The sequence below is a fragment of the Astatotilapia calliptera genome, chromosome 13, assembly GCF_900246225.1.
Source record: "Astatotilapia calliptera chromosome 13, fAstCal1.2, whole genome shotgun sequence".
NCBI classification, from domain to species: domain Eukaryota; kingdom Metazoa; phylum Chordata; class Actinopteri; order Cichliformes; family Cichlidae; genus Astatotilapia; species Astatotilapia calliptera.
In genome coordinates this window covers 18,210,767-18,223,877 of record NC_039314.1, presented here as the reverse complement: position 1 = coordinate 18,223,877, position 13,111 = coordinate 18,210,767, and the positions used below count along the sequence as shown (strand labels likewise).

General features: G+C 40.2%; 1 protein-coding gene across 1 annotated transcript in view; it reads right to left on the bottom strand.

Annotated features, from left to right (window-relative positions):
* ctbp2a (C-terminal binding protein 2a) overlaps positions 1 to 12,513 on the bottom strand; it is a 79,355-nt gene extending 66,842 nt beyond the window's left edge. The window contains exon 1 of the mRNA XM_026190081.1: positions 12,140 to 12,513. The gene's annotated coding sequence lies outside the window, so the exon portion shown is untranslated. The remainder of the gene's footprint in view (positions 1 to 12,139) is intronic.
* Positions 12,514 to 13,111: the final 598 nt, after the last annotated feature.

The following is a 13,111-nucleotide window of genomic DNA, read 5'->3' as shown; positions in this document are numbered from 1 at the left end:
AAGAGAAAGGTCAGGGATGAGGTTTAACCAAGGGAGAGAAGACACTGGCGAGTAAGTAAAAACTGGAACAGAAAAAACTATGTTCTTTGAGTTATTTGAAATATCTCACAAGCTCAAACTTCCCCTGAGGCTGAATTGAGCAGAAAGCATATAACCTTCAAGTTTATCATCATTTCACATTTCTGTACGCATTCAAATGAAAACGCTTTTCTCAGGGCACAAAAAAAGAAAAATGGTGTTAAAACACAGTCTAATGGGTAATATTTAGAATACCAGGACACAATGACTGGTGTCAGGAAATCCTGTATTTCGTTTTGTATGTGAATTTTATGAAAAAAAAATTTGCTTCCAGCAATGCTGCACTGGCTCCATGTCTAACCTGGATAATGCGACTTCTCACTTTCTTTATATTTGACTATGCTGCCATTTTAAACAGCACATTCAGTAGAGCTGTAGGTATTACACGGAGCTCATGCGTCAGCAAAATCGCTGACAATGGCAATAGCAATGAACTGCACACCCCTCTCTCCTCATGGCACAAAACTTAATTATTGGAAAAATGTTGATCAGCTAAAAAGATGCTTGGAGGTAGATCGGCATGTCAGATATTTAGTTTAAGAATAAAAGTGAAGAATAAAAGTACGTGGAGCTTAGATGTATGTGATGTCAAGAGTTTGTTAAAGCTGCCTTAAAAGCCCAGCAACAACTATTTCCAACCTCACGAAGAGTCCCGAGGGGGGTACTCACAGAGGACTGAGTAGGAGTGACCAAGTCTGTGGATTTTCTCTGGCTCAGTGAAACATTAACCCACAGTAAATCCTTTTTGTTCAGGACCAGGAATCAAACATCTCTACATGGGGGGGAAATCAAACATGTCTTTGTGCGAACAAGCTGACGAGTTGAAAAGCCAACCGTCCCACTGAGCACCTCAGCAGCACAGAATCAAAGCGTTAGCCTCTGGCTCGCCAAACATTGATGATATCCATATTCATACTGACAACAGTTAAGGTGATAAAACTCCATCTATCAGTTCCGCCATTTGTCTCATCAACAATGTGATCAATAAGAAGATAATAGCCCATTTTTCATAACAGAAGCTTTAGCTCTCCATACAGCAACAAGTAGATAACTTATCTTATGTGACAATGTGTAAGCATGTGTGTGTGTGTGTGGGGCTGATGCTCCGCAGGAGCTAAACTGCTGATACCCACTGCTCATTTAAATCAAGGAGAAGTGCATCCTCTCACTTAACAGTGTGCTTTAGGAGTCAAATGGTTTCATGGATATCAGCCAGATTTTTTCCGCCTGGAATCCTGCCAGTATTTATGCAAGTAAAGAGGCTGTTCAATGCATGAAAATGTGCCACGCAGAAAGCAATAATCTGGACTGGATAGCTAAAATTATGGCATTAAAAAAAAGTAAAAATATAAATTTGGAATTTTATTGTTCTGTTGTCTGAAGCACCCACTCAAAGACAAACACAGATAAATATTACAGTGAAAGTGTAAAATTAGAACAACCATCAATTTGTGGATTTAAATCAAGAAAATAGTTCAAGTCACTAGGGCTGTGCAACTGAGCCTTTAATCACTTAAACACCCTGTCTAAGGAGCTTGCCATCTAGTTACCTAGCTTTCCAAATCAAAACCCTTTGTTCCTTCTTAAATGACTCATAACTGAAATTATATAACAGTGCAAACAAAATGCCAAGGATGAGTAGATAGACCCTAGAAAAAAGAATTTTTTTCTCAGTGTCACATTTTACCTCACTAATGTTGCAAAGCACATTAGTCTAAAAACCCTCCAGAGATAACGACAAGTTAGCCATACTCCCTAAAAATAGTGTCTTGGAGGCTGTGCTAAGAAGGTTGGATCATCTGTGATGGTTCAAAAAGGTAGGTAGTAAACTGCTGTTGTTCACAGTCCTTCACATGATCACTGAAAAAAAACAGAACTATTACTTCAGATTCCATTGCAATTTACAGGTAATGAGTATATTATATGCTTATAGGCATATTACCAAAACCATATGCTGGAAATAAAGATGTCTATATTTTTCAGGTCAGTGCAGACATGGCTTAAACCTAGTGTATCATATATAATACATGAGTTTTTGAATTTTCTGGCAATTGTTTCATGGTTTGTGGGTAAAACATAAAGTAACAATAATGACAGGAATATATATATATATATATATATACACACATCTATAATTTTTAATATTTTTTTTTTTTTATTTTGGAGAAAAATGTGGGAAAACTGCCTCAGATTCAACTTCATCTTTTACTGTTTCATGTTGACACAATGCAAAACCTAAAGGGCAGAAAGAACAACTAGATAAAACACTTCAGAAGCCGATGAATCTCCAGTGAGATTCCTGGCACTTCTGGCTGGCTACTGCAAAGAAAACAAGGAGCCGATGCCTCGCAACAGTGCTACCCAACCAGAACCCCAAGGGCCCTTTCTTAAGGACTAAGAGCCTTACTCTGCCACACAGCATCAGTAAGCTTGTAAAATAAGCTGTTACACTTTATATGCATCATAACCATTGCAATAATACATAGCAGATGCCTGATTTTCACAAACAGATTTCCCTAAGGGTTTTTTTTCCTGGGTATAAGCCTGTTCTTTGTCTTTAGATAATGTCCACACTTCCATAAAGACAGAATGGAATCTTTTATTAGAAAAAAACCCCACATTCAGTTAATAAAATAAGCTGTCACACCTTCTACTGCTATTAGAAGTAACACTCAAAAAGTGTGCATGCATGCTGAAAGTATACGTACTGCACTACTCCAGATTAAAATATCCTATTAGCACGCACATTTGCAGAGCCATTAGCATTTAAACATGCAGGCGCTGCGCTCCTTTCAAAATGCCATTTTTACTCTGCTGCGAGGAGAGTTCTCCAGTTGTCATAAACAACTTTCTTTTTTTCTTTTTTTTATTCAAGGACCTTTTCAAATGTCAGGGCCAATCAAACACAACACGACAGGTCTCTGGGTGGAAAAAAAAATACAGCTCAGAGGGCAGAGAAGAAAGCGGACTTATCATGCATATTCATGTCGTAGGAAGGTTCAATGACTGCTGTCTCTGAGAATTGTGAGCAGTGGCAAAAAAGGTTTGTCTGTTAAGAGACAGCTGAAAAAAGTAAGCTTTTAACTCTTTCCACCCCTTCGACCACCAAGTCCAAATGTCAGTGTCAAAGAGCCACAATGGCCAAAGCATTGTGTGCCCCCATGAGTGACTTTCAAAACCCAAACTCCATCTTTTTTTTGTCCCTTTTCTCCTCGTCAGCAAATTTGGACAGAAAAGTTTTCTCTGTGAAGTAGTGCTCAGCAGAATGGCAAACAAACAGAGCCATCTCTCCACTGGCCAGGGCCCACTTCAGCACTTTAGACATCTCTTTCAGTTTACAGCTTGCCTAAATCAGCAGGATGGATCCTCCTGACACAAGTCTATGTCAGCTGCACTGGAATAGGGTCTCTGCAGAGACACAATGGAGCTTGCTTCCTCCCCCCTACTCCTCTTTATGCCACCTCCCTCAAGAGACAGGAGAGAGCGATTAAGAAGGAACGGGGAAGAAAAAAAAAGCGAAGAATTTAAATACAGTACATGTGCCTGCACTTTCAGCCTGTGTGTATATCTGTGTAATCTGCAGGAAACTTCACCAGCTAGGAGTGCGAGAGCTGAACGCCCCACTGGTATTCTCCTCTCTATCTGTTCCTGTCTTTCTCTCTCCTTCACTTCCTGCCTCTCTTCATTAGTCTCTGTCTATTCTCTTTGGCTCCAGCGAGGCACAGTCATCCAGGAGGACATTATTAGCTGTCAGCATTAACAACCAGCGTAGCCACTGCAGAAGCAGAGTCAGTTTCTTAAAAAATGCTCGCAGAAAGCTTCTTCTCTGCCCCAGTGAGCAGAGCAGGCAGTCAGGACAGCCTGCTGTGTGCAGATGGTGCTTTGTGTTTGCTAGTTCCTGCAAAAGTGACACGCAGACACCAATCGCAAAAACGCACAGCGACTTGCACACCTAGCTGGAACCTGGTACTACTATTCATTCCTAATCCTCTGTGGTTTGCATGAAAGTTAATGGCAGGTGTTTAAAGCTCCGGCTATGCCAAGTGAGGGAGGGGAGGTAAATGGGAGAAGATCAACTCTTTTTTTTTTTCTCCGCTGGCACACACACACACACTTTTCCATGTTGAAAAGGTGTATTACAGTCCTGTTAGATCTCCAAAGTATGACCCTTCATCCATTGTTATCCTTCCCCTCCTCATCCTGTCTTACTCTGGCATAATGTCCATGAATGCAGTTGAGAGTAATTAGGACTTCTATGGAGGAAAATAGACAGTCATTAAGAAGGAACAGTGAATCCACAGTGTGATAGTTCGTGCCAGGTGGGAGGCTATTACACAGCCAAGCAAGAGTTAGCAAACTCCCTCGATCATAAATATAAGGAAGAGCAAACATCCACCACTGCTCTTCCACTGCTGCCAAGAGCTTTCCTACAATCATATAATGAGTTAATAATTTAGAGAAATGCTCATCTCTTTCCTCATCACATATTGTGCCACATTCACTATAATATAGGCTTCAGTCACCCCCCTTGAAAAATCTAGAGTGTGCTTATTAAAAGGCTCGAATGATGTTACAGACTCCTAGGCACACATGTTTAATGGAGCCCTAATCAACATGGTGCAGTGGTCAGGCTTTTTCCTTTTTCTTAATATATTATTCTGCACAGGGCAAAACTCATTCAAATTCTAAAACAAATATCCAGACTTTTTCTTTAATCAATCAGACATAGATGCAGAGCATGTACTGCACACTCTTCATTATGGAGAGTGCAGTGTACCTCACTTAAAAAGAAACACAACACTGCTCGAAACGCCTTATATTATTTAATGTTGAATGGGAAATACAACAACCAGATCTGTTGGGGGTTTTTTTCTTTTATTGGGGGAATACAGAGTTCACCGTACACTGTCTTCCTACAAATGCCTGTCTTTCTCCTGTTTTCCTCCACTGCTCTCCAAGTTTTTTCTGTGTCTATCAATCAGCTTTACATTCCCCTCATCTGCCATCTTTTTCTCTTTTCTTCACCTCTGTCTTTTTCTAGAAATGCGAAAAAGCCACATATACTACAGAAAAGACGAAACATAACCCAGTATTCTGTTTTGTAATGTCAGGATTTAAAAAATTAAGGAATTTAGACATATGAGATAGAAACAGCGGTTCTTATTCATTATTTAGAGCCCTGTACTTCATTAGAAAAATGTAAAGGAAGTGATGTTACATCAAAATTAACACAGAGAGCTTTTTTGCTTTTTTTTTTAGCAATAATTTAAATTTAAGTCGTCCCAGACTTTAAGTTGTCTCTGCATGATTGTCATCCTCTAAGTCTCCGTCATTGTTCTACTCTGTCACAACTTCAAACTTTATAGTAAGTTTAGATTCGATGGCGATCAGTGAGAGCACACTGAGGCGCTGTTGAGTCTTTTACGTTTAGTTACAGCCAAATTCAAAAACATATGAAGGGCTACAAACACGTATGGGAAAAGCTGTTTTGAGATGTTTTAGAGATGTATCCTGTTCATTCTGTACAAAGCATCAGAATTGGGTCATTTCCTTTGCAAAGTTATGATCTAAATCAGACCGGTATAAGCACACGGTGCATCAGCTAGTTTATGAGCATGAATATTCACATCCTCAGCTTCCATGTGCAGTAGAATCCCAAATTTTCACTAATGCTGCCAATCTGTGGTATAAACAGGCACCTCACTTGTCAATATTGAGGTTAAATGTTTCTACCGCCTAAAGATCCATGCCTTTCAGTGTTACTTGTGCTCGGTAGATTCATCTGCAAACACTTTAGGCTTCTTGGTGTGCTGCAGTTCACCTTTATATGACTGGCACACAATGGGAACACTCACTGCATATCTTGTGATCAAGCTGATCTATAAGTGAATTATCCCATGTTCACAAAGAGACGAAAAGCAGTGAGTGGATCCATGTCGGCCTTTTGTCACTTTGAATATGCTTAAAACACGGTCCCAAAACTGCGCCGTGAATTTTAAGACAGCACAGCTTGGGAAAACAGTTCTGCTGCCTCTTGGCATGCATTGCATTTTCCATCCATATCAGAGGATATGTCATTAGGAACATCCATTATTGCACATAATTTCCACAAAGTGCTTTAGATGCATCTGCATGGAAACTACAGCGTGTGAATATAATGTCCACTTTAATGTTGTTAAAAAAAAATCATTTTTAAAATCTAAAAGTACAAAACACATAAAAACTGCAAAGGTCAAAGAAACTTTCTGCATCTTAGCTGCGTCCTTATATACTGTTGACATCCACCAAATTCAGAGATTAAGCTGCACATTGATTAAGGGATTTTTTTTTAAGTGAGACTGCAGCCCATTATACTGGCCCGTCATATTACTTACATATCATATGCCTGGCTTCGACAGTTTTTAGGATCTATGTTTAAACTGCCAAGCATGGCCAGTACGACCTCAGGCAGGCTTTCCCGAGTGACTCCGAATTGGTACAAAGCCAACAAATCTTTCAACTATTTTTCCCCTCCCCACGAATCCAAAATTAATGTAAGCTAGCAAGTATGTGAGAGATCAGAAGTAGAGTCTGAACTGAACTGAAAAATTGCCTGCTGTATTTCTGTGACTATATATGCTTTTTTCTTTTCACCCATTTGCTGAATCAATCCCTCACATACAGTGGATGAAAGATAAGATGTGCTGCCTCTGCCCTTTTTGTCCAAACTTGTTAATATGCTTAGTAAGAAAAGAGTCAAACTTTAAATTGATTTCAGTTAGTTGGAGATCTAAGTGATCAGTCTGGTTTCACCTTAAGTGCTTTGAGGTTACTGTTGTTGTGCTTTGGCACTATTAAAATAAAACCAAACTTGATTAAATTGAATTGAACTTAAAAACATGTCAGTAACTTCATGCTTCAGTGCCACTCTCCACTACTGCATCTCTCCCTCAAGCTTCTGAACTAGCTTGGTGTTCACCTTCCCGGTTCCAGCGGCTAAAGAGCACAAATCAAAGTTAACATGCAAGTGCAATGATCAGATCATTTTTTCACAAACACAAAAACCACTAACAAAGTGTCTTTTTCCCCATTGACGGAGAATATATAATCTTATATAATCTTCTTACACTTTTTCACCATTTAGAAGATGACATGTCAGAAGGTTGTTAGTGAGAGAGCATAATTAACCTCCTAAGCAACAATCACGAGTGGAGGCAGGTTATTTGGATCTCTGATTATGAAAGGCAGTAGGCCCTCAACTGATAAGGAAATTGCGAGCTTGGTTTAAGAGGGAAAACTAATCTGTGAAAGGGGGATTGGCATGGAAAGATTGTATTTTATGAGTAATATTCTGTGTAGGAAAATACAAACATGCTCTTGACTGGTTTCAAAAATAAATAAAAATTTTTTTAAAAACTTACTTTTGGACCCCCAAATGGTCCAAGCCCCTAAACACATACCCAGTTTGCCTCATGGATGATGCAGCTCAGCTTTTTATAGTTAATAGATAAAAAAGCTTTTGACTTTCAGGGCAGTATGAGCATTTACATCATAAGCAGGAAAGTTAATTTCTGTACATACACCATGCATTCATATTCAGAACGCAAACATTTGAGAATCTAATCCATTTCATTCCAGTAGGTATAGGCTCTTCAGTGTTTGGAGGGTATGTTAACAACAATCTACTAAAACACATGCAGAGTGTGAATCGTGAAATATGCATGCTTCAATAATTGTTTACTGCATGTCATATCTCTTTTGTAATATTAAAAATATGTTATGAAATATTGCAGAGTTAAACTCCACCACCAAAGACTCTTTGTAGTCTTTGTGTTTCCATTTGAAAATCTACATAGTAGTCATGCAATCACTAGAATAGCATCCAAATATCAAAAACAGCCGCTATTGACCCTGTTAAGTACTGTAAATGGTAAATGGCCTGTATTTATATAGCGCTTTACTAGTCCCTAAGGACCCCAAAGCGCTTTACATATCCAGTCATCCACCCATTCACACACACATTCACACACTGGTGATGGCAAGCTACATTGTAGCCACAGCCACCCTGGGGCGCACTGACAGAGGCGAGGCTGCCGGACACTGGCGCCACCGGGCCCTCTGACCACCACCAGTAGGCAACGGGTGAAGTGTCTTGCCCAAGGACACAACGACCGAGACTGTCCAAGCCGGGGCTCGAACCTGCAACCTTCCGATTACAAGGTGAACTCCTAACTCTTGAGCCACGATCGCCCCATGTAGTCTTTCTTTACATGCGAAGAAGCAGAATAAGGTCATCTACAAAAACAGGAAAAACTACAAATGGCACAACAAAATCTAGATTTTCTAGTGGAGCTGCTACAGTAGCTCCAGCTTAGTATGGAAGTACTCTGTGTTTGGGATGGACGATCAAGGGGCAATAATTAATTCAAAAAAGGCAAAATGCAATATGCTTTCAGTCCAAGGGAGGAAACAGATCCAATTTAGGAAAGCACTTAAAATAATGACATTTGGATCTTTTTATAGAATTCAAGCTGAGTAAGTTTCAGTCCATATTAACAACATCCAAAGTATTATTTACCATTTTGTTTGAGGCCACTGACACTGCTATTGTGAAATTCAAAATGTTCCATAGGCTTATAGTAACATTAGTAGGCTACTCAGCAACTATCTTAACACTTCAGTCTGTTTCCTATCACTTTACCATATATGCTGAAATGTTCGTGTTTAAGTAGCTACTTTTTTTTTTATGTAGTAGCAAATTGGGTATCCAGAATTGTATTAATCCTTTTTTTTACCAATATTAGTCCTGTTGGTAGCGATTATTACATTTATGGCATCGTGACATTCCTAATATGATATCAGACATCCAGAAATTACGCAGCATCTCTCAAAAACAGTACAAGCAACAATGCACCTCAGTGATGGCATCACTTTGGATTTAATGTGTAGCTTTTGGCAACACTATGATTCTGCAGTTTTGCGTTTGATTGTCTCAATTAAAAATCTTAATGCTTTCAAATACAGCAGTGGGCTAGAACTTGCTTATTTCCTGGCTGCTGCATTAGCTAAACTGCAATTCAAATACATTATGTGGAATTGGCTAAGCTTTCAAAGAGGCTTGTAAGACGCCAGTGTTGCAGGACCAAAGTAAAAAAAAATAAATAAAGAATACACCCATGAGAGTATGGGGAGGGGGGAAAGGGTTTGGCTGTACATAAGAGCAACCACTGAGGATGTTTTCCTTTCTCCATACTGTGTATATCCTATCAGTGGTGGCAGACAAGAGTGCATGGCACCCACATGTACAAACAGCGAGTCAGAGAGCGCAGCGACTTTTAAGCACACTGAGCAAACAGGTCTTATCAGCGAGGAGAATCAGACACCTGCTGCTGTCTGCTGCAGTCCACATCCACTCTCCCAAAACTATCCTTGACAAGCAGAAGGAAAAAAACGACACACTCAGAGACACAGCACAACAGCACAGGGAGAAAGCAGGTGCAGAAGATTTGCAAAATGCACCAATTAAACTAAACACAGCAGATTTTTAAATGTGTGTTCTTTGAGAAAAAACTATTACCAGGCAGCAGCAGTTGTTAACATAGCACAACAGTTGCTCAAAGAATAATTAAAGTACAACTGTTCCCTCATCATTGTAATGCCTCTCAAGTGCTCAGCCCTCGGTTTGCAAAGTGCACTACATCACAGCGCAATCTTTGTTTTCAGCATCAAAGCCTTAATGCAATCTGAGGATTGAGTTGTAAGATGTCTAAAGATCTGTGTCACATGCGCTGAGGTGCAAAAAAACTTTTGTTGTTGTTGTGTATTGTGTTGGGGGGTTTTTTGTTTGTTTTTTTAACATGCAAATTTCAACTTCAAACTGTGACGAAATAAACTGAACTGGATAATTAGCTGTAGTTGATTTTTTTTTTTTCAAACAAAACTCGCATAAAGAAAATCAAAACCTAGACTTATCCGATAAAAGATTAATTGCAGTCATGCTCAAAGAGACCTGTGGTATAGTTGGTACATTTTCAGCCTCTTGCAACTGGCACAGTGCAATTTCACACCCGTTACCCCCTCTCCACAATGCACAGCAAAAAAATCACATGACAGTACAATCCTCTCAAACCAACCTACGGGAAGTTTTAGGGAGCCGTTAGTACTCTGGCCATTATGGGAATTGTCAGAAGAGCTCACAAGAGCTATTCCAGCAGCATCTAAATTACTGTGTTAAATGGAGAATTAGGCTCTGAGAATATGATTAACCAATTGTAATTGCTTTGCTTCTGTGACTTCAAAACAGGCAGTCGATGCATGATTATGATTTTCCTTTTGCTGTTGTTGTGCTTCTAGCTGTTCCTCTTTACAGAGTAATCATATCAACAACGGGACATGGATATAGTTCAAGTAAGTGCTCGCTTTCTTAATAAACAAAACATGCGACCTCTGTCCAAAGAAAAGCAAATGCCAAATAAGCGGGCACATGCCAGTAAGAGCAGCTGTGCTTTCAAAGACTATCATCTTTTCCTGCTCTGGTGCACTTGCTCCCCAGTTTGCATCTCAACTCTCCAGCATGGTATAACACAGCGGAGACACACAAATAAGTCCCTACACAAGCATGTTGCACAGCAAATCAGCCATATACAACGGTGCTCAGTACAAGCACAAATCATGTTCCTAATCACAGTACAGTGACTCCAGCAGTCACCAGGGAATATCTGTTGAGGCAAATGAGACTCCTGTTTTCCAGTACAAACACAGGCGCACAGGCACATCAACACCGAGCGCTACCATGAAGCACAAGCTGTGTCTGTGTGTGTATGTATGTATATATCATAAATATTAAAACGGTGATTTTGCATTTTCTTGGCATTTTCCCCTTCAGCGATGAATCAAAAGGCCTGATAGGAGCTGCCATGTACACTCTGATGCTGCCTGTGATGCATTTGCCTTGAGAGGCCAGCTTTCATATCTCAACACACACAGTCCACAAAGACAACAGGAAAGTAAGTTCAACCACCACCACAACTCCCCCATCAGAGCTGAAGGTTGGCAGATGAGGGGAGAGATAGGGAAAGGCAAACAGGGAGGGTGGTGCTGCAGGTGGGACTGAAGGAGCTGGGAAAAACAAAATCAGAATATCTGAAACTCCACATTATCTGATTCAAAGCAAGCCGAATTAAATGTTCGGCTAAATGTAGCGTTTAAAATGCAAACCCTGGGATCTGGAAGGGTGCAGGTCATGGCCTGCACATCATTAACAAAGGTCTTTTCTCCGCAGGAAGGCTCCACACTAAGTTTCCTTGCCTGTTGTGACAATGCCCAAGGGGGTAGAGCAGATGTCCGTTGCCAGCAGCACATCTGCATACAGCCTCTTATCCCCACCCCTTCACTGGCCAGACAATGGAGCCGCCCTCCTCGTCCTCCTCCTCCACTTGAAGCTTTCTTTCACTAGAGCCTCCAAATGCAGTTTTAAAAAAAAAAAGAAAAGAAAAGGGAGTGAGAGTTATGAGAATCAGTGCCTACTCTGTGCTTCTCAAAATTAAAAAATAGAAGGACCATCCTCTGTGTGAAAATGTGCAGATGCTCATATAGATATCTGATTGAGTGATTAACTTATTTGGCACTCACTAATTAGTATGCTACAGCTGATTAGAGATGTCCAAACTGATGCCAGGAAGAACTGCAAAATAGGCCTGCACCAGTACTAAACTTTTAATCAAACTCCTTCCGTGCATGTTCTTCCTGGTTTCGGATGAAAAATGAAAAAAAAAAAAAATCTATCAATGCAATTTTTTAAATGTTATTTAAAGCACTCATAGCTGATCTTGATTGGACGTTTAATGAATGTTCACCGTTACCTTTTAATTGCCCAGCCTCATTAGGAACTTAATAAAGCCAATTTCCACATCACTATGAAGTGGAGTATCGGCTAATGTCTACTCCCACCCTCCCTTGTCTCTCCTTGCTGATGGCGCAGGGACACATGGACAGCGATGCGAGTATAGCTTTCAAAACTATACCCCGGTGGAGCACACACCGACATATTTTACACCACCTTTGCAATAATCTTGAATCCTACCTCGACTGGATGTTTACTGAGAGTTCAAACGTCGGCTTTGGGGGCTCCAGAAATAGCATCGCAGGCTACGCATTTCAAATTCGCTTGTTATCTCGGATTTAGATAATGATCCACCTTTAGATGACATAAAAACTTAATCCTGAACGCAACGGGACAATCTCCGGCGCAGGGAAACGGTGCCTGGTGTCGGTTTTTACGGGGGGAAGTAGCCTCGGCTCTCGGTGTGCCTGGTTATCCTGCTGTTTACTTATACGGTTCATAAACACTCCTATTCTTTTCCTCCTGCCAGAATTGAGAGGTGTGTATCAGTTTGCTTTTCCTTTTTTTCCCCTCTCGCTTTTTGAGTGAGGCGGAGCCTTTGCCCACTTCTCCCTCACACACACACACACACTCAACACTCTACACGCGGGCCCGCGCGCGCACAGCACAGATGAGAGGCTCTCCTTCCAGTTGATATAGATGGGACAGTAGGAATTTTCGAGAAAGGCGATTCAGACTCGACTATTATTCAGTACATTTTCCTTCGTAATGTTAAGCCTCGGTTACTACAGTTAAATATGTTTTGGGGGGGGGGGTTGTATTCATTGTCTTTTTCTTTGTTGTTTGTATGGTTTGTCTGAAAACTCTTGTCTTCTTACCACCAGCTCCTTTCAAACTTATTTATTGAACGTCTGAATTGAGATGCAGCAATGATTCCTTGTAATATCTTCTCCGACCAGTACAGAGACAATATATACAAATCTATACAGTGTCTCTAATACTAATTTAAGTACAGCTTATTAGTGTGCACAGGGTTTTAGTCTGAGCAGATAGACAGGATAAGCAAGTGTTATGTTCAACTCACATTGCTATTTTGTTACCCTAAAAATAAATAAATAAAATGAACAGACATTAATGCCTCACCTTTACAGCCTACACAAACAAAATGAAGCATAAGCAATCTATCATGACCTGATATATATATATATATAT